Genomic DNA, 21,248 nt, shown 5'->3' with positions numbered 1-21,248 from the left:
ACCTTGTACTGACTTTTACCAGTGAGTTTTACACTTTCACATGTTTTAGTGTTGCTATTTAGCATTTTCTTAAAATTAAGCTTGAAGAATTCTCTTTAGCATTTGTTGAAAAACAGGTCTGGTGGTGATGATATCCTTCAGCTTTTGTTTGGGAAAGTATTTATTTCTCCTTTATTACTGAAGAACAGCTTTTCCAGAGAAAGTATTTTTGTTGGCAGGGTTTTTTCTTCATCATTTTGAATATATCATCTCACTCATTCTTGTTCTGCAAGGTTTCTGCTATGAAATCCATTGTGGGTTACCTCCCTGTGCCAAAGTGAGCAGTAGCCAACACATCAGGGTGGGAGTCTTATTATAAAACTGAGGGTGATGAAGAAGCAGAAGAAGAAGAGGACCTTGAAGCAACTGAATACTAGAAATATTCAGGAAGAGATAGTTTAATTTGTTTTGGTTGATGCCTCCAGGGCTATGTTTGAATCTCAGAGTGAAGGTGAGTTGACTCCTTTTGACATGAGCATCCAGTGTATCCAAAGTGTGTACATGAGTAAGGTCATAAGCAGTGATCGAGATCTTTATGATACTGAGAAAGACAAAAATTCAGTGAATTTTAAAAATATTTACGTCTTACGGGAGTTGGATAATCCAGGTGCAAAACAAATTCTAAAGCTTGACCAGTTTAAGGGGCAGCAAGGGACAAAAGTGTTTCCAAGACCTGATGGGCCATGGATCTGACTACTCATTCAGTGAAGTTCTGTGGGTCTGTGCCAAACTCTTTAGTGATGTCCAGTTCAAGATGAGTCATAAGAAAATCATGCTGTTCACCAATGAAGACAACCCTCATGGCAATGACAGTGTTAAGGCCTGCCGGGCCAGGACCAAAGCCGGTGATCTATGAGATATAGGCATCTTCCTTGACTTGATGCCCCTGAAGAAACCTGGGGGCTTTGACATATCCTTGTTCTACAGGGATATCATCAGCATGGCAAAGGATGAGGACCTCATCCTTTGAGGAATCCAGTTCACTTTGAGGAATCCAGCAAGCTAGAAGACCTGTGGCAGAAGGTTTGTGCCAAGGAGACCAGGAAATGAGCACTCAGCAGGTTAAAGCTGAAGCTCAGCAAAGACATAGTGATCTCTGTGGGCATTTACAATCTCGTCCAGAAGGCTCTCAAGCCTCCTCCAATAAAACTCTATCGGAAAACAAATGAACCAGTGAAAACCAAGTCCTGGAAATTTAATATTAATACCGGCAGTTTGCTTCTGCCTAGCGATACCAAGAGGTCTCAGATCTATGGGAGTCATCAGATTATACTGGAGAAAGAGGAAACAGAAGAGCTAAAATGGTTTGATGAACCAGCTTTGATGCTCATGGTTTTCAAGCCCTTGGTAATGCTGAAGGAGCACCATTACCTGAGGCCTTCCTTGTTCACGTACCCTGAGGAGTCGCTGGTGAATGGGAGTTCAACTCTGTTCAGTGCTCTGCTCAAGTGTCTGGAGAAGGTGGTCATAGCATTGTGCAGATACATACCCCGCAGGAACATCCCCCCTTATTTTGTGGCTTTGGTGTCACAGGAAGAGGAGTTGGATGACCAGAAAATTCAGTTGACTACTCCAGGTTTCCAGCTGGTCTTTTTAACCCTTGCTGATGATAAAAGGAAGGTGCCCTTTACTGAAAAAGTCATGGCAACTCCAGAACAGGTGGACAACATGAAGGCTATCATTCAGAAGCTCTGCTTCACATACAGAAGTGACAGCTTTGAGAACCCCGTGCTGCAGCAGCACTTCGGGAACCTGGAGCCCTTGATCTTGTATTTGATGAAGGCTGAACAAGCAGTGGACCTTATACTACCCAAGGTTGAAGAAATGAATAAAAGACTGGGCTCCATGGTGAATGAGTTTAAGGAACTTGTCTACTCACCAGATTATAATCCTGAAGGGAAAATTACCAAGAGAAAACGCAATAATGAAGGTCCCAGAAGCAAAAGGCCCAAGCGGAGTATTCAGAAGAGGAGCTGAAGACCCACATCAGCAAGGGCACATTGGGAAAGTTCACTGTGCCCATGATGAAAGAGCCCTGCCTGGAGTACTGGCTGAAGAAGCAGGAGCTGCTAGAAGCCCTCACCAAGCACTTCCAGGACTGACCAGAGGCAGCGCCTCTGGCCGCCTTTCCACACTGTGGCCAGGCTGACCGGCCTTGTTCTCAGCCAGTTAAAACATGTTTCTCCTAGGCTGGGCGCGGTGGCTCACGCCTGTAATCCCAGCACTTTGGGAGGCCGAGGCGGGCGGATCACGAGGTCAGGAGATCGAGACCATCCTGGCTAACACAGTGAAACCCCGTCTCTACTAAAAATACAAAAAATTAGCCGGGCAAGGTGGCGGGCGCCTGTAGTCCCAGCTACTCGGGAGGCTGAGGCAGGAGAATGGTGTGAACCCCCGGGGGGTGGAGCCTGCAGTGAGCCGAGATTATGCCACTGCACTCCAGCCTGGGTGACAGCGAGACTCTGTCTCAAAAAAAAAAAAAAAAAAAAAAATGTTTCTCCTGAGCTAGGAAGAGTCTGGCCAACAGAAGTCAAGGGACTTTATGAGGCTTTCTGTTGTCATGGTGATGGTGTAGCCCTCCCACTTTGCTGTTCCTTACTCTATCATCTGAATAAAGAGCCCCAACTTTGTACTATTTAAAAAAAAATGAAAACAACATTGCTAGCTTTATTGGAATTTCCTCATACGTAATATGTTTCTTTTCTTATGCTGTTTCTAGAATCCTTTCTTTGTCTTTGATATTCGATAGTTTGATTCTGTTGTTTTCTTGGTTTTTCTTGTTTGGTTTGAAATATAATTGGAAACTTTTCACCTTCTCGTACCTGGATATTTACATCTTTCTACAGATTTGGAATGTTTTCTACTATTACTTCTTTAAATACATTTTCTGGCCCATTGTCTCTCTCTTCTTTTTATTTTAGTCCTATAATCTGAACATTTGCTCTTGATGTTGTATTATAAATCTCATAAGCGTTTCTCATTTGTTTTTATCATTTTTTTCTCCTCTGATTATGTATCTTCAAATAACCTGTGTTCAGGTTCAGAGATTTTTTCTTTTGCTTGAACAGTTCTGCTGTTGACACTCTATCACACTTTTCATTTTGTTCTTTTTATTTCTGGCTTCAGAATTTGTTTGATTTTTAAAATAATTTCAATCTCTCTGTTGAACTGTAATTTTGATCATTTATTGTTTTCCTGTTTTGTTGAATTGTTCCTCTGTATTTTCTTGAAGTTCACTGAGCTTCCTTAAAACAATTATTTTGATCTCGTTGTCAGGCAGTTTATACATCTTCATTTCATTAGGATTGGTTATTGGCACTTTATTTTGTTCATTTGGTAATACAGTTTCCCTGACTTTTTCTGATCCCTCTGGTCCTGCACAGGTATCTGCACATTTAAAAAATTTGGAACATTTTCAGTCTTTGCAGATGGACATCATCTGGGAAAGTCATTGACCAATCAGTGCATCCGGAGATTCTGGGAAGGCTGTATGGTAGAGTCTGTGGATGGGCTGACTGTTGAAGTACTTGGACTGTCTGGGCTGATACCTGAGTCAGCAGGTGGGCATTTATTGTGCCTGAATCCACAGGATTGGACCTGGAGCATGAATTCTCTGGGTTGGTCCAGTTGATTGAGTCCATGGTGGGTGATCCTGGAGCCTGGGTCCATGAGGGCATGCCTGAAACCTGGGTCCAGTGAGATGGGTCTGAAGTTGGAGTTTACAGGGATAGGCCTTGGTCCTGGGCCCATAGGGGGCTTGTCTGTAGCCTGGATCAGCATGTGGTTGAGTCTTCTGCCTGATTCTGAGGGAGCTGGCCTGAAGCCTGAGTCTACAGGGGCTGGTCTTTTGCTGGGGCAAGCCTCGAGCTTGAGTCCATGGCAGTAGGCCTGGGCCCTGGGTCCATGGGGTGGTCTGGAGCCTAGTTTTGCAGGGGTGGCCTGGAGTCAATCTGTGGAGGCTGGATTGGCACAAAGGTCTACTGGAATGAGCCTGGATCCTGGATTCACTGGAGCCTGGGACCACTAGGACTAGCTGAGGGTCTGGGGCCTGCCTGGTGCTTGGGAAGTCATGGGGCCTGGGTTTGTGGGGGCTTGTCTGGATCCTGGCATCATTGGTGGTGATCCAGTTCCCAGAATCATGAGGACTGGCCTGGATCTTGAAGCTGTGGAGACTGGCCTGGGACCTTGTTATGTGAGATCTGGCCTGGAGGCTATGTGTGGGTGCTGGCCTAGAACCTCAGCCCACAGGGAGAATCCTAGAACCTGGACCTATGGGGACTACCCTAGAGACTTGGTATGGCTGTGGTGGTCTGGAGGTTAGATCTGCAAGGGCTGATCTGGATCCTTGGGATGCTGGGGCCAAACTGGAACCTAAGTCCACAGGGGTGGTTTTGGAGCTTGGTTTTTGAAGGCTGGCCTAGCACTGCAATTTATTGGAATGAGCTTGCACCTTGGGTCGGCTGAAACATGGGGACACAGGAGATGGCCTGAAGAGTGGTGTTGCAGGGACTGGTCTGGCTCTCTAGAGCCTCTGTCTGCAGGTGTTGGCCTGATGCCTGAGGTCAGGGGTGCTTACGTGGTGCTGGGGTGTGTCTGAAGCTCAAAGCTGTGTATTCCAACCTGACTCTCGGCTGGTCTGGAGCCTGTGGCTGCAGGGGCTAGCCTGGTTCTGGGTGGGCCTAGAGCCTGTATACAAAGGAACTGACCCGGAGGCTAAATTCACAGGTGCCAGCCTGATATCTAGGGCTGTGGGGGCCTTCCATGATGCTGGGATAGATATAAACTCTGAAATCACAGGGGCTGGCTGAGTGCTGGGGCTGGTCTGAAGCCGAGGGCTGCTAAGGTTGGCCTGGTAGTGGGGCAGGCCTAGAAGTTCAGCTCATGGATACTGGACTAGAGTCTGGGGCCATGAGGTCCTGGCACTGGGTTTTACTGTGGTGAGTCTTGTGTTAGAGTCTGAGGCAAAGTCCAATGCTCACTTCCTTCTTTCAAGAGGAGGGTGTCTCTAGCCATGATGTGCTGCCTGGAGTTGGGGAAGAGGTTATAATGATAATGAAAACTGTTGTTCCTATTATCTTGAATATGTTTTTCTTATTTCTTTGCTATTCCCAGATGCTGTAATCTCTCACCTGGTTTCCTTAGCTCTTCGGAAGTTATTTTTGCATATGTATGGTTGTTTACACTGATGGTTTTGTGGGGAGACAAGAGATCGAATGTCCTTTTTGGCCATCTTGCCAACATCTGCTTCCAGATTCATTTCTAAACTTTAGAATTAACAAATGCAATATTCTTTTTTTCTCAAAGTCAAGGAATGAATCATAAAAGACTATTTACACCGTCTCTCTTGTGCATGCTGTCATTCTTCGCTCTTCTTGACTCCCTGGCTAAAGTGGAAGATATTATAATCCCATCTTTTTGCTTGATGTGTGCTCTATTTTCACATCTGATGTTGGTTGATGTAATTGGAGAAGAAGAGCTGTGTGATGATTTAAAGTGTTGATGACTTGATTGAACCATTCTTAAGTAAGGAAAAAAAGAGAGAAAAACAGACACAGGACACTCCTGAAGAAAATAATCATTATAAAGGCTTGCAAATTTGGGAATTTTAGTTTTGTGGTTCAACTCACAAGTTTGGCCATCTCACCCTCAAGAGTGAGAGCTAACATCTCTTAACCACCCACAAGTTAATGCTGAGAATTCTCTCATGTAATTCCTGAATAGCTTTCAAATCGCTTGGGTTTTGAAAGGTATAATTAAGTTATTATTCTCCTTTTCTTTGTCTACCAGCTGTCAGAAGAAAGAAAACAAGATTTTTTTTTTTATTTAACCAGTGAAAGTATTTGCTAGATTTAAAGACAAATTTTTCCTTTATATATTAAGAAAAATGTTCATAGCTCTTTAAATAAAGGGATGATTGATTTACAGCTAGATAAAATTTTAAACGTTTAAGCTGAGAAAAGTCAATGAGAAGATTTTCAATTATATCATTTTCTAAAAATGGCTTTTTATGAATTAGCAAAGCTTGAAATTGGGGTGAAAACCTGTGAGGTAGTTCTCAGCCCTTTGCCATCAGGCCTAATATATACCTATGTTAGCATATCATTATTACCACTTCATGTCCTTTTTACTTCTCCACATTGTAAAACTCTTCTTTTGGAATTTTTGATTTTTTTCCCCACTGATTGTGAGAAGTTAGAGGTTTTGAAATGATTCAGTCTTACTGATTGATATTTTATTTTTAAATTTCTCCTACCAAAATGACAGGTTTAGTTTCCCTTTAGAAAATGACTGTCTTATAAACCTTATACATTTAAAATGTTGCTTAATTAACAAACATTTATTGAGTATCAGATAATTTTAAAAGTTTCCTACTTGGGCGGGGATGGGTCATGGAGAACCTCTGCTAGGGCAATGCAGAAGGGAAATGTGGGGTCAGAGACCCCACACAGAGTCCCTACTGGGGCACTACCTAGTGGAGCTGTGAGAAGAGGCCACCGTCCTCCAGACGCTAGAATGATAGATCCGCCAACAGCTTGCGCCGTGCACCTGGAAATGTCGCAGACACTCAATGTCAACCCATGAAAGCAACCAGGAGGGAGGTTGTATCCAACAATGCCACAGGGGCGGAGCTGCCCAAAACCATGGGAACCCACCTCTTGCATCCGTGTGACCTGGATGTGAGACATGGAGTCAAAAGAGATCATTTTGGAGCTTTAAGATTTGATTGCCCCACTGGATTTTGGACTTGCGTGGGGCCTGTAACCCCTTTGTTTTGGCCAATTTCTCCAATTTGGAATGGCTATATTTACCCGATGCCTGTACCACATTGTATTTAGGAAGTAACTAACTTGCTTTTGATTTTGCAGGCTCATAGGCAGAAGGGAATTGCCTTGTGTCGGATGAAACTTTGGACTGTGAACTTTTGAGTTAATGCTGAAATAAGAATTTGGGGGACTGTTGGGAAGACATGATTGTTTTGAAATGTGAAGGCATGATATTTGGGAGGGGAGCAGGGGTGAAATGATATGGTTTGGTTGTGTCCTCAACCAAATCTCATGTTTAATTTCCATGTGTTGTGGGAGGAACACCGTGGGAGGTAACTGAATCACGGGGGCAGGCCTTTCCCATGCTGTTCTTGTGAGAGTAAATACATCTCACAAGATCTGATGGTTTAAAAAAGGGGAGTTTCCCTGCACAAGTTCTATTCTCATGTCTGCCACCATGTGACACATGCCTTTCACCTTCTGCCATGATTGCGAGGACTCCCCAGCCATGTGGAACTGTAAGTTCATAAACCACTTTCTTTTGTAAATTGCCTAGTCTCAGATATGTCTTTATCAGCAACATGAAAACGGACTAATACAGGCTTGATGCCCACCAATGCCATATATTAATGCGTGCTCTAATATTTACTCTTCTTATTACCCTACCTTTTCCCCTTTTCCCCTTGCCCTTGCTATCCTGAAGTTGTACATTCCAGTACTATTAGTAGCATAGAACTCTTGCCTCAGACTTTACTTTCTGGGAATCCAGGCTACGAAAGGGTAATCAGACCTAATTTTTCTAAAAGTGCAGCAATCCTACACAGACTTCTAATTTTCCTGTAAATTAGATGAACATCTGTGGTGGTAATCAAGGTTGTTCATAACTATTCCAGACCTTATCATTCTCAGCACATGGTAGGATTGCACTTTTCAGTCCCCTTGAAGTTAAGCATGGCCATGTGACTGTTTGTAGCTAATGAAATGTGAGCAGAACCAACATGTATCTTTTCAAGACAAACACTTCAATAACCAGTACGTAATCTTCACATTTCCTTCCCTCTGTTACACTGATGAAACAGTCTCTGTTGGGGTGGGTTCCTGAATGACTCCAAAAAGCAGAGCCTCCTGACCTGTGTTGTACACGTAGCATGAGCAAAAATTAAAACCTTTATTGTCTTAGGCCACAGAGCCTTGAGGTTTATTATTCCCCTCACTGTTCTTGTTTACTGATATAGTATCTTCCTTTCCCAAACTGGAGGAGACCATACATCAGATATAGAAATTTGATACCTTGTTTTCTATGGCTCTATCTATTTAAAAACACTGCTAGTGTGATTCATGGTGAATTCTTTTCACCAGCTTTGGAAGTTACCGGAATAAGCTACTCAAACCATTTCCATGGATGTCTCAAACAAAGAATACGGGAATATTGCTGGCATCAATGAATATTTTCCCAATCACTCTGAAATAGGCTTCTAAATTACTCTGTATTCCTCAACAAATTATTGACATTAAAGCCTCCATTAAAAGTAAAACCCAAAATTAGATTGTTTTGGGACATGTCTTGATTTTCAATGCAAGAAAACTTACATGATAAAAGCACATGTAATAAAAAACAATTTCTTCAGGAGATGAAACTGTCAGGTAGATCTCATGATTGCATTCAGATAAGTGAAAGTCATTTATGCTGACAATGAAATGAATGAAAAGCTGCCTTCAGTGGGAGAATTGGTCCCAATTAAAGTCATAGAAGGCTCAAAAAATTTGAAATAAGATTTAATATCTTAATTGAGCAAAACACTTGTCTTACCTCGTATTCATTGGTACTGGTATTTATTTTTGACTCACATGTAATTAATCAGATTAAGACTTTTTCTCTTTTGGCTTCCTCTGTCCTCCTTTTCATCACTATTTAGCCTCCAAGTAGTTCAAAAGTACCCTACCACCTTCCTAAAAGAAAGTAATAACAAACACTTTCATAGTACTTATTATGTTCCAGACAGTATTTTAACCACACTTGAATACTCACAATAACCCTGTGAATTAGATATTAATATTATCTCCATCCCTATTTTATAGTCATAGAAACTGAGGCCCAGAAATTTTGAGTCTCTGGTATAAAGTAGTCACATAGTTACTGTTTTAGTCCATTTAGTATTGCTTTCAAGGATTACCTGAGGCTGGGTAATTTATAAAGAAAATAGCTTTATTTGGCTCAAGTTGTGTAGGCTGTACAAGAAGTATGGTGCCAGCATCTGCTTGGCTTCTGTTGAGGGACTCAGGCTGCTTCTACTCATGGCAGAAGACAAGTGGGGTCAACTGTGCAGAGATCACATGGTGAGATAGGAAGCAAGAGAAAGAGAGTGGAGGTGCCAGGCTCTTCTTAACAACCAGCTCTCATGGGAACTAATAGAGCAAGAACTCGCTCATTACTTTGAGGATGATATCAAGCCATTCATGAGGAATCCACCCACATGACCCAAACAGCTCCAATTAGGCCTCATTTCCATCAGTGAGGATTAAATTTCAATGTGAGATATCGGGGGGTGGATGAATATCCAAACTATAGCATTTATTAAGTGAATAAGCCAGATTTGAAACTCAGACAATGTGTTCTGTAACCATACTTATCGTCCTCTAAGGGTTTTAATGTAAAAGCCAGAAGTAGCACAGCATGTTATCAAAGTGAGAAATCAATTTATTCCTGGGAATGCAAACTAAAAACCTTAATGGCCACGCATATAGTGTGTCTGTGGAAAGTCTGGTACAGGTAGTAGGGACCAATGAGACCTGTGGTGAAGGCTAGACTAAATATCCTGCCTAAGTTTACTCAAAACAAATGTAATTTTTAACCTCAGCTTTGTCTTCCAAATTCCATCTAATGAATGCCCATATTGTTGTCTTCAAGTGTACTCAGTCTACTTAGAGAGGAGAATCGAAGGCCACAGTTCTGCAATCTTCTGGTTCTATTTCTTTAGGGTGACCTAATGATACAAACTAGAGTTAGAATCTGTCAATAGTAGTTTACCACAGAATAAATTTTAAACCCATCTGGTCAGTGTGTTTGTGTGTGCATGTGCACATGCATGCACTATTTTACAGATCAGAAGCAAGTTCTTTTTCCTTTGTATTTGTATATGTGTGTTTCTGATTGTTCTTGCCTCTAATGAAAGTTAACAATTGGAGTTACAGTAATTGCATTTTTTATAGTTGAATGGAATTTTAATTAATGATTCTTAGTCACTCACAGGTGGCTGCTAGAACATTGATTAGCATTTTTTGTCTTTCCCTTTTGTCTCTCTGTAAAGTTTTCTCCAATTCATTTGGGAAACAGGACCATACATTATTCATTCTGAAGTGTACTAATTTGATCAACCTTTTTAGATAAGCCTGGGTCAGTTGAAATTTAACTTATGGGGCAACTGCCTACAGAAAGTCACACAAATTTTCCCCATTGTTATGTCAATGGGCCAAAACCCCATTGGAAAAGGTCAAGCCCTAGAGGTGAGGAGGATGGTAAGTACCTGTGCTCATTTATTCCAAAATATAGTGCCAATCCATGTAGCTTAGGAACTGGACAGGCTTATTTCTCATAGGTCAAAACACGTCATCACTTAGTAATAGCTTCTGGTTACTACTGATCTGGCTTGGACTTGAACAAATGACTCAGTTTAATGACTCTCTCTCCTATCATCTATTTGTGTGTCTTTTGCCTTCTATAGAAAAACAACTCAGCACACTTCCGTTCAATTTTATGTTGTATTTATTTACTAGCATACTCCTTATATAAAAATCTCCCAAGTAAGAGTTGCTGAACATTTTTTATATTGCATATTGAATAAGAGGACTTTTTTGTTTTGTTTTGTTTGCTCAAGTCATTCAATAGTTTAACACAGCCTGGAAAACACAACTAAGATTGGTTTTTAGTTTTGGTTTTGTTTTCAGACAGGATCTCACTCTGTCACTCAGGCTGGAGTGCAGTGGTGCAATCGTATCTCACTGCAATCTTGACCACCTGGGCTCAAACAATCCTCCTACCTCAGCCTCCCAAGTAGCTAGGACTACAGTAGCACATCATCATGTCTGGCTAATTTTAAAAAATTTTTTGTAGAGATAGGGTCTCACTATGTTGTCCAGGCTTGTCTTGAACTCCTGGCCTTATGTGATCGATCCTCCCCCTCAGCCTCCCAAAGTGCTGAAAGTACAGGTGTGAGCTACTGTGCCCAGCCTACAGTTGATTTTAATTGTGACACCCTATGTTTCATAGCAAAAGCTAATCCTGTAACAAATAGATTAGAAAACATTAAAAATATTTTGTATGAATGTTTTCTCTTTGGAGCACCTCAAGGCATGAATGTAAATCTTGTAGAATAACAGCAATTTCTGCCAAAACAGTGCATCAGTTCTTGACATGTCTTCCCTCACAGGGGGGTGGTGTGTTATGCACTGTCAAATACAATTATCCAGAACAATGTAATCATTGGCAGTTGGATTATTTGATACTTTCTGGAGCAAATTTTATTTTTTGTTACCATTTGAACCCTAATTTACAGATCCTAGGGAGCCAATAGTATAAACCTATCAATCATCCATGGAGACAAACAAGAAACTTCTACTTTCAGATTAGTTTTTACTATAATTCAATTGTTACCTTAGGTAATTTTCAACGTATTATTTAATTTTAGTTAAAAAATACTGAGTTCGATACACCTATTCATAGATTTTGTTTTCTGTTATCTCAAGGACAATTAAGAAGTGTTAGCAAGAATAGGAAATCATGAAAATCACTTGCACAGATGAAGTAACTGTGATAAACAAAAGTCTCAGACGCTCTCCAGCATCACTTGGTAACTGAGTGACACCATGAAAGCTAACTGAGTTCCAACTTCTCAGTTACTAGCACTATCCCCTGTCTACTTACTCCCTCTGTTACAACTACTATATTTCAACAATATTTTGAGTAACTGGATAATGAAAAAGATTTCCTTAATGATTAAATTTAGTTTTCTAATGGCCACGGCTTCCTTTTTAAAGGACTAAAGCAATAATTAGAATAAGAATCAGCTGTTCAAGAAGAGTTGCAAATATATTAAAGAACTGTTCCACTGTAAGTGACTTTAAGAACAAACATTGACTCACCAATGTGAGAGGGATATGAAAAAATGAAGAAGATTAAGAGAATATAAATTGAAATAAGAATGTGTTTGAAAAAGTAAACATGAAAAAACATTAAAGGAGTTGGAATTATTTAATCAGAAGTTCAAAAGTTATGAGATATTGTTTATGAAGTTTGCAAGAACAAAATGGTTCATTTTAAAAATGATGATCATACAATGAGCTTTGTTTTCCTGAATACTTGAAAGACAAGGAAATTTAGAATTAAGGGAGAAAATTACTAGATTAACTGACATCCCATAGTGTGGTAGGCAGAGTTCTAAGATAGCTCCCCCAATTTTTTTCCTCTGGTGTTTGTGAACTGTGTAATTTCCTCCCCTTGAGTGTACGTGAAACCTGCGAATAGGTGTACCTGAAACCTGTGATAAGACAGAATTTTCTTTATTATGTTACATTACATGGCAAAAGGGATTTTGCATAAGTAATTAAGGTCTCAATTTAGTTGACTTTATGATATAAAAATGATTCAAATGAGCTTGACTTCATCATATGAGCCCTTTAAATCTGGGCTTAGAAGTCAGACTGAGGAAGTCAGAGATTTGAAGCATGAAAAATATTTGGTGCACTGTTGATGGCTTGAAGAAAGAAGGGGCCATGTGGCAAGGAATGTGGGTGACCTCTAGGAGCTGAAAGTGGCCCTGATTGATAGCCAATAAGGAAATGAAGATCTTAATCCTACACACACAAAGAACAAAATTGCCAATAAGAAGAATGAGATTGGTAGAAGAGTTTTCCTCACAGTCTCCAAATAAGAACTCAGCCTGGTCAACACATTGATTTCAGCCTGTGGTATCCTGAACCAAGCACCTGATCATATCCTGCTGGATTTTTGATTTATAGAAACTGTGAAATAATAAATTTATGCTGTTTTAAGTTGCTAGTTTTGTGAGAATCTATTATGCAGAAATAGAAAATGAATACACAGAGTATGTAGTGGTGAAATTACTTAGAAAACACATAAAAAAGCATACCATGTAATCTACTTGGAGTGAAAAAAGACAAACATCTACCAAATTAGTTGAAATAAAACAGCTACAATTGTTTTACTATGGGAAATCATAGCGTTTCCCTTTGGTGACATTTATGAGGTGGATGAATAGACATCCATCTGTTTGTATCAGTTGGGGCAAAGCTTGTCTGAGAGTTAGAGCTGGAATTAGGACCTTTCAACAATATCACTCTAAAAATTAGTTTGCAGAATTTATATTGATCACAAATAAAATCTCTAGGATTATATTTTTCTTCTTGAGTAAAATTTGTCTCTGCTAGTTGTTCTCCATTTGACCTTCAGATTCATTCTTCACTCATCTCTGTCACACTCTGTGCCTTGGGAGGCTGACCCCAAATAACTGTCCTTTCAGATCCCTTACTCTCCAGTTTATATGGGCTTCAGTCAATGGGGGTCAACAAGAGATTGGAAAATGGAGGTAGGGTGAAGCTGAGGCAGGGAAGGAGAAGGGAAGAAATGCCTCTACTTCACTTTACTTTCACCTTCCAAACCCTTGTAATTGAAACTATTTCCCTCTGACCTAAGAGTGCTACTAATGTCCCACCATTATTAGAGTTGGAGTGCCCCAGTATTTGTTGTTTGTACCCTTAATCCTGCCGACACCCTTATAAGTAATACCCTCATTAAACCATGTTTATTTAAAGCATCTGAATGAATTCTGTCCCCTACCAGGATCCTGAATGCACCACCATCCAGGCCAGTTATCAGCTGACTGATTTTTGTCTTCTCAAAAATTGTACTTGGCTGTTCTTTGAAGGCTGATAAGTTAAAACGCATCTAGATGCTGAGTTTTGGTTTTCAGTGCTGCATCATCAGGCGGCAGCAGCAAAGATGGTTGGAGATAGATGTTTCTAGATTTGAGTTGGCAAGGCTACTCTTCAAAAAGACTGCTTAATTATTTTTGAAACTATACGCTGGAAATGCTTATTCCCAGCTCTGATTTTTTTTTTTTCTATGTAGAAAGTTTTACTAGTCATATCATTCCTGACTTTTCTTTTCCTCTAACTCATTCTCTGCTGGACACATTTAATTGGTAAATTTGAAACCAATGAATTGAGCAAGGTTTATTCAGCTTCTGCTTTTCCCTAGGTAGTTGGCCTTCCTGCAAAGTGGATGCATTCTCCTCTGCTCCCACGTGGGGACACTTCTCCCAGTCCTCTTCTGATAAGATTGGGTGGGAAGGGCAAAGTAATTCTGAAGTTAAACACTAAGAAGCTGTTTAATTTTTAAACTAAGCTATATTCTATGAAATAGCTTTTACAGGAAATTAAGGTGCTGAAGAAGTATGCTATTTATTTGGACTACTCATGAACCCCAGTAGTTCCTTTGCCTGATCACTGGCACCAGATAAAGCTTCCTAGCCCAAATGGTCTTTTATATTTTTATTTTTTTCCTTTAAGTCCCCTTCAAAATGATCAAATATGTCTATTTGACGAGCTATATGTGTAGATAATAGCAAGAGAGGACTTCTTACATGCTTTTAAAACAATGATTTTTCTATAAAATAGGTCTTTTATAAATAACAAAGATGTGAAATTTAGTTAATAAATCTAAAGCAATGACCCATTAAATCGAGGAGTAAAGAAATACAAAGATAATTAAGTAGCTTTCATTCTAAATTATAAAAAGCACATTTTAAACAAATCACAATTAGGTTTTCAAATGACAATAAGAAGCAATTTCACAACAGGAAGTTAGAGGCCTGGCAGGTAGCAGAAAAAATGGAGAAAAAGTATTGAGGAAGGGGATCCTTCTTTATTACAATTTTCACAGCTACTGGCCTGGTAATTGCTTTAATTTATTTAGGATTTAATTTTGGAGAAACTTCTGTGACAGGTATGTTATCTTTATTTTTACATTTTAAATACTGGGAATAATTTTCTTGCTTACTTCCAACAATCCCATCTTTTATAATAATCAGATTTTATGGAGTCATCACTTGCTTCTTGCAGGCTTGTGACATTTTCCTGCCCTTTTATAGACGTTCTGATTTTTGACACTGAACACTTTTGACCTAGTTAGTTATAACTTTCTCTGGTGCCTAATTTTCTGCAATGTTCCCTTTAAACTTTTGACCCTGTTTGGGGATGGTAGTGCTTATATTAAGTACAGAATTTGATAATCACAGTGTAGCATTCAGATATTTTTGTTACTACTCATCCCATCAGTCTATTGCTTGGGGCTTTTTTTCCTCTAATGTGGATCATCATTGGAAGTCTGTGCCATATTGTATCTCATTTTGAACTGCAGAACTGAGAATGTATCATTATGTACTGAAATTCTTGGACTCTTCTCATGAAACCTATTCCATTTCATCTCACAACTGCATTTATTATACAGTAATGTAATTACATACATCATTCTTATGGGGATTTGAAATGTTCACTTTAAGTGTCTGGAAGTGGTAGAGATATTTTCACCAAGGTTTTAAAAATAGTTAAAGCTATCAGCATCTAAACATCGTATACCAACTTACAACATAGACTCTATGCTTCAATAAGAGTCCTTCACAGGAAGGACAAACAAAAACTGAACTTTTGTGATACTGCCTGTAGCAGAGGGTTTGCATGGCTTACTGCAATTTTTATTATACAGCACTGCTTACATCCTTAGAGATTTGTAGCATTTGGAAGCGCTTTTATCCTGACTTCCTGTCTAATAATCTAAAGAACATCTGACAATTGCAGAGAGCTTTGCATCCCAAAGGGCTTTACAGACTACACATGTGCTGGAATTAACTTACCTCAACACTGAAAGGCATCTTGCTCTGGTGAATGAGTCTAGGGAATCTTTCATGACCACAACTAGCCAGACCTTTGAGTTCATGACTCATTCCAGAGGCAAAGGCAATGCATACTTCAATTTTGCAACCGTTTGACTCTGCACTGTGCATAAAAGAAAAAGATCACGTACTCAAAGTGGATAACAGCACCTAGAAGATAATTTTGGAAATATATCAGCTTTCTCTTTGTATAGGAGGTTTGTACAGACCTTAGGGTGGATATGACTATGATGTCATGCACTTTCTCTAAAGCAGTTGCTTCACTAGATCATATTTCTATATAACCTTTTCCTTCTTCTGAAATACAGTCCTATTTTTAGAATCAGGTGGCATGCCAGTCACCATAAATCCCATCCCAGCTTTATTACCAACTATCTTTTAAATTTTGGCCCCTATGCCCACCCCACTCCTTTGTATTTTAAAGCAGTTGTAAGTAGGGAAATCTTAAAATGAGGGGAGATATTAGTAGTGGTTACAGTTACTATTTATTGAGCACTCACTTTATTAGTTAAAATAACACTAACTGCTATAACAAATTTAAGAGTTCCAATGGCTTCACACAATAGAATTTGTTGCTCTTGTAAAGTGCAATAGGTGAGGGAATTAGAGAATGCTTGATCTAGTAATTTTAAACCCCAGGTTACTGGGGGCTCTTCCACTTTCACCTAGTGGCACTGACTTCCACTTAGCAGCTACGGAAAGAATGAAGGATTTTGCAAGAGGTCTTTATAGGCCAGACCTGGAATTGGCATACATTATATCTACCTACATTACAATAGCCACGACTTCATAAAATTATCATCCTTCAGTGTAATTTGAGGCTGAGAAATATAGACTAGATGTCTGCCTAGGAGGGTAGGGAAATGGATTTGGTGAACAGAGATCCCAGCTCTGCCATACTTAGTATGTACCAGGTATGTGTTAAATACTGATTTTACTTACATTATGTTTATTCCCACAGAAGCTCTATAGGAATGCTTTTATTATACTCATTTAATAGATACAAGAAAATTGTGGCTCACACTGGTGATACAACTGCTCCAGAATAGTTTAGCTTGTAAGAAGCAGAGCTTGAATTTGTACCGAGATCTGATGCCAAAGTGTATGTAAATAATCAGGTTCAAGTTACCTGCAAATAGTTAAGAACATGTGCTTAAATATATTATCTTCTTCAACACTCCTTCCATAGAATGGAAGCTTTATAACTTTCTTTGATAACCTATACCAATGTCTCATCATTTGATGGTTAAAATGTTCTTCCTTATGTGTTATATAAAGCACATTTGGTACTACTTATTTTAGAATATGTGGAAAAACTTGAGGAAGAAAATATAAACCTCTCACAATACTACTACCCAGCAACAATCTGTTGATATACAGTGGTATTTCTGGTTATTTAAATACATTTTGTTGTACGGATTAAATCCTACTATACATATTGCATTTCAACACACTTCTTTTGTAAACTGAAGAGCCTACCATGAATAAGTCTCCATTTCATAAGATATGCTTCCAAAATATCACTTTTTACTAATAATGACTGCAAAATATTCCACTCTTAGCCTGTGCCATAATTTATTCTACCAATAACTTCTGCACATTTCAGTTGTGTACAACTTTTTGAAAATTTTTAAAGACGCTGATATAAAGATACTAAATGATATCATGCATATTTTGCCTCATTTTAAAGATGAGGGTGACATCTGGTCCATTTTTGGTCTTATATAATTTCTCCAAGATCAGCACATTATTTGCATATGGATCTCAGGTATGGTGAGATGTGAGATAGTTTTGATAAAAGTGTTTTGGGAACCTTAGAGAAAATTAGGCTATTAATCAAGTTTCTTTTAGTACAAAGAGGCATAGAGAGCTGAGTTAGTTGTGAGAATTTCTGTGAAAAATACAGAATGAAAGATGCCTTTTTACAAAAAAAACAATTTAATGTCATGTAGCTTTATAAAGTGGATCAATATCACTAACTTGCCATGGGTAGAAGAAGCTAATTGATTTTGCTGCCACCTGTGAGCTCAGGTAAGCAGCAGGCCTCGTACTGCTTACTGGCTGCCTTGACAGGGTATGTGTTTGTTTAGCATTAGCAAACTCAAGAAAAATTATCTTAGTCTCACATTGCTTTATTACTCCTAATGGCTTTTTTCAACAAACAATTCAGCCCTGTGGAACAGACTGGATGACTAATGTTGTCTGTCAGCACAGACTCTGGCAGAATGCTGTTTTCAACATCAAGGGAAACAGTTGCTAAGCTGTCCATGGAATGCATGACGCCACCGAATGCTTGTCACTATGGGGTTGACACCATTTGAGTTAGAGATAGACCGTACTCCCAACACATTTAGAATATGACCAAACCTACACACACACACGCACGCATGCGCACACACACGCACGCACACTCACGCACACACACAAGCGCACACACACACAGTTTACTCCATGAACAGAGATTACATCCTCACAAGTGTAATCTCTGAGGTAATGGAAATACTTTCTAATCCAGTAAAGTATCAGAATATTCTCACATACTGTTGTCAGGGAGGGCATGTAAATTGGAACAAACTTTTAGAAGGCAATTGAGAAGTATTTATTAACATTTAAAATATACTATGCAATAACCCAGCAGTTTTACCTATAAGATTCTATTCTTAGGCAAAAATTATAGCAAAACAGATAAGTAAAAATACTTATGTACAAAGGAAGCTACTGGAATATTGTTCGTAATAGCAAAACAAAATAAAACAAAAAAAAAAAACAAAAACTAGTAAGAACTTAAATGTCCCTTAATAGAAGAATGATACAGCTATTCAGTGGAATACCATTACCATGTCCTTATAACAGAGTGAAATAGAGCTATATGTGCTGATCTGGATCTATGTATGTAGATCTGGCTGTCTACATCTTATTGTTAAATGGGAAATGGAAATTATAATATGATCCCATTTTTGTAAATAAAACAAATATTCTTACATATCTATAGCTAAACATGTCCATGTTTATATTAATGCCAATATAAATATATTTTATGCCTATAAAATCGTAGAAAAAAAACAAGAAGGACAAAAACAAAACTGGTAGCAAGGCTTTCCTTTAGGGGGTAGGAATGAAAGAACTTGAGCTGTGGGGGTCTGGGTTTTACCACACATACACATACAAACTTAGCATATACATACATACAATACCTACCTACATACATACATCATTCATAAGCCAGAGTATTTGATGAGAGTAATCAGTCCTTCTGGGTGAATAGAAACTAATTTTTTTCCTCAAATAGTAGAAAAAATTCTGATAGTTGTACTTTACAACTAAAAGGGATTAGATATGAGCTCAGTAAAGTACTAAATATTAGAGATTGCCTATTTGAATTACTAACTGGGATTTCCTTTTGAATGATAGTGACTATAGAGAATCACAGATTCAAACATTTTGTTCCAATACTTAGTTGCTGTGAACGAAGCTCATCACTACTGCAGGAAACATCAAAAATATCATGTGCAAAATATACACAATTTTTACTTACCAATTAAAAAATAAAACACAAAAGTACAAAGCAAAATACCACAGGCAGAAAAACTACTTTCTGGGGCCAAGTGATTATGTCTTGGGTGGCCCATCCTACATACAAAAGTTTAATACAATTGTCCTGCTTTCTTGACACATCATGGAGATAGGCTGGCTTACTTTCATTGCTAGTATAGACAGATGGAGTAATAGAGATGACTTACAGATAAACTATAAGTACACATATGGTCATGTATTTATTGGAGAATCTCAGTATGGATCTTCGAGTCCTCATAAGAGTGATATTTGGGAAGGAATTTCCCTAGGGAGATGTCATCTTTCATTTAGATGTACAAAGTGATTAGATATAATTGAGCTACTATTAATAATACTACTGACAGTTAAACTTGATTGAGGGCATTTTATGCACTGAAAACACTATCTGAAATAACTTATCCCAGCTGTATGAAATAGTTGCTATAATTATCCCTAACTCATAGACGTGAAAATAGAGCTTAGAGAAGTTAGGTAACTTGTCAAAAACCACATGGTAAATTAGCAGTTAAGTAGGATTTCAAACCTAGGTCTGTCGAACTCCAAATCCCGTGCCTTTAATTACTGAGTTCCTTATATTGCTTCAATAGTAGGTACATTATTTGATGGCTATGAGGGATTAAATATCCTTTCACAAGTTGACAGAGGGATCTGAGAGCAATTTATAGCATTGTTTTTATATATTTTGATTAACACTTTGGGGACATAAGTGATGAATACTCTAGAAATTGCTTCCTTTATGTTTGTATAGTTATCATTTCTACTATAAAGAGATGTTCCAGGAGGATTTACATAGTGTTTTGGCTCTCATTAACTTAACTTTTAGTCAGCTACATTTAGAAACCATTTAAAAGCCAATAAATGGGTAGCTTTATTGAAATAAACTAACAATCAAGTTTGGAAATAAAAATCTTGGTTATAATTCCAGGACTGCCATTTACTCAGTTGGACAAGTTACTTAACTTCATTGAACCTAAGTTTACCTGTCATAGTTAATATGGTTGGCCTGGCTGGTGACATTTGTCCTTTCCCTTTTTTTGCCAGTTTCTAACCCTCGATATACTTAGAACGTTCATTTTGTCTCCAGATTCCCATTCCATCCCTCTATACCTTGCCTTGTGCCTTGGAAGTCTGATCTTTATGATTACATTAAAGGACTTGTCTGCCTTCTGGCTTCATTTTAGATTAGGACAATGGGGAAGACTGGAAGAAGTTCTATCAGATGAGGGGAAGACAGTGAGGTTAGGTTAGTTATTCTTCATCCTCCTTTCCTGTGCAGTCACCATGGACTAGCTGCATCTTGTCAAGAGGCCTCATAGCTGCTTCATCTCAATGTTGTTGTCATCATCCACTTCTCTGGCCTATTTAGACCTAAAAGTGGCTCTCTTCACCTCTTACTAGCCCCAAGATTTTGCCTTATCTTTTCTTGTGGTATTCCCCATACACTGCTCATATCTTTGGAACTACTCCCTCTTTCAAACTCTCCTCAGAATATCCAGTTCATGTGATCTGACTGGTTTTATGCCCAGATTCTGATTGATGCACATGTACATCTCTCTGTAAATTGTGTGCTCAGTTAAAGAAGATGCTTTTTTCCAGAGAAAAGTCAATTGCTTTTAGATTAAGTGTAAACGTGTAACAGATATTTATTTTTTATTGATTCATAATATTTATACATATTTATGGGATACATATGATATTTTGATAGATGTGTAGAATGTCATGATCAAATCCGGGTATTTAGGATAGCTAACACCTCAAACATTTATCATTTCTTTGTGTTGGGAACATTTCAAATGTTCTAGCTATTTTGAAATATATAATATCTTGTTGCTAGCTGTAGTCACCCTTCTATGCTAGTGAACAGTGGAACTTACTCCTTCTGTCTAAATGCATGTTTGTATCCATG

At 38.7% G+C, this 21,248-nt stretch overlaps 1 pseudogene; it reads left to right on the top strand.

Moving 5' to 3' along the window:
- Nucleotides 1-422: 422 nt before the first annotated feature.
- Nucleotides 423-2,141, top strand: LOC129475364 (X-ray repair cross-complementing protein 6-like; annotated as a pseudogene).
- Nucleotides 2,142-21,248: the final 19,107 nt, after the last annotated feature.

Source organism: Symphalangus syndactylus, chromosome X (genome assembly GCF_028878055.3).
Source record: "Symphalangus syndactylus isolate Jambi chromosome X, NHGRI_mSymSyn1-v2.1_pri, whole genome shotgun sequence".
Classification (NCBI taxonomy): Eukaryota; Metazoa; Chordata; class Mammalia; order Primates; family Hylobatidae; genus Symphalangus; species Symphalangus syndactylus.
The sequence above is the reverse complement of the archived record's forward strand: the minus strand, read 5'-3'. Positions and strand labels throughout refer to the sequence as shown.